Below are 1,848 nucleotides of genomic sequence, written 5' to 3'. Positions count from 1 at the left end.
TCTTCTCTTGACCTGCTATAAGCGCATGGCTAATTCCTCAACTGTTCGCTAAGAGGTTTAAGATGGACATCCAAAAGTATAAATTGAGATGGTCAGACCAAAGATGTACTCTCTTCACATGCCTTAACTAAACCAAAGAACACCCTAAGAATAGGTGAATTATTTAAGGTAACTAATGAATAATGAGAATGGTGATAGATTTAACAATTTTCCTATTGCTAAGGTGTTCTTTGGCTTTATCAAGACGTGGAGTGGGTACATTTTTTGTGAGGGAGTCTTCACTCATATTTTTGGATGTCTAACTTAACCCCTAAACGGGCAGGCTAGTAATTTGGTCATGTATTCAAACCAAGTGAAAAGGAAAAAGTCTATATATATATATATATATTGGTATCAGCCAATTCCACTGAAGAGAAAGGTTAGTAAAGATCGAATTGAAATGTAAAACGTTAATGACAGAAAGCTAATAAACTCTGAATTTTTTCACATACCATTGATCCTTACCATTGTGGTGTAAGCTTTAGTGTTTAAGGTATAGCTAATAATCCTTGTATATGTACCTCTGTTAATATTAAACGAACTTTTTAATACCTTATTGCACACCTGAACACCAATTATGTAAACTTGATTTATTAAACTGGACGGGTAAAAGAAATAGTTTTCTGTTTTGACTTTAGCTAACATAAGTATGTTATTTCATTATTAAATAAGATTGACATGTATCATGAGGATTAAGAAAATGACCAATTCAAGAATTTCCAAGAAATTAAGTTGGACTGAAACTTATTAATTTTTTATTTAAGCAAAGTGAAAAAAAAAAAAAGTTAGTTGCAATGAAGCTAACCTGGGTTTGCTATATGTGACTGTGACCAATTTGATTTTACTCACATAGAGGTCATAAATCTTTTGCCTGTAAATTCAATGAGATGCATTACATCTCGATGATATCAAATCGGATCAATATAATGAATGACAATACTAGAGCTATCAAATAGAACAAATCTAACCTTTGTTTCCGACATGGAGCAAATGTTGCTTTCTGTCTCGACTTTGCAATCACTGCACTGCTAATCTTGCATACATAAAAATCACATAGTTACAATGGTTAGCAATGATTTCAAACTACGTTTAAACAACATTATACAATTGCCTTAATTGTATCCAACAAATATATAAAGAAATAAACTAACAACTTGATTGTAAATTTTGTAACACATCTTTAAATACTATGTTTGCAGTATAGTTGTTTATATTATTTTCTCCATCTCCTATTAAAATTTTTAGACCCTCTTTTGATGTCACTCTGGATAATGCAACATATAATTGACCGTGTGTAAAAACAGGTTCAGGAAGATATAAACCAACTTGTTTCAAAGATTGTCCTTGACTTTTGTTAATAGTCATTGCATAACATGGTCTGATCGGGAATTGACGTCTTTTAAAAATAAAAGGCCACTTACTTTCAGTTGCTGTAAGAGTGATTCTTGGTATGAAAACTTTGTGACCAATATTGTTTCCAGCAAGTATTTTAGCTTCAATAATTCTATTATATAATTGAGTAACAACTAATCTAGTTCCATTACACAAACCTAAAGATTGATTTAAATTTCGTAACAGCATAATTGGCATTCCTATTTTTAGAATTAGGTTATGTGTAGGTAAACCATTGAAATCCAGTTTATTTAAAAACTCAACAGGATACAATGTTTCTAGATTTTCGATATTTCCATTTGAAGAACATAAAGAATCATAACTTAGAAACACATGTTGTTCTCCAGGTAACAAATCAATTATATAATTATTTATATCTGTAACAGTTGTATTTCGAGGTGTTACAATAGCACGTTC

The sequence above is a fragment of the Pyrus communis genome, chromosome 12 (genome assembly GCF_963583255.1).
Source record: "Pyrus communis chromosome 12, drPyrComm1.1, whole genome shotgun sequence".
NCBI lineage: Eukaryota > Viridiplantae > Streptophyta > Magnoliopsida > Rosales > Rosaceae > Pyrus > Pyrus communis.
Note: the sequence above shows the minus strand (reverse complement) of the source record.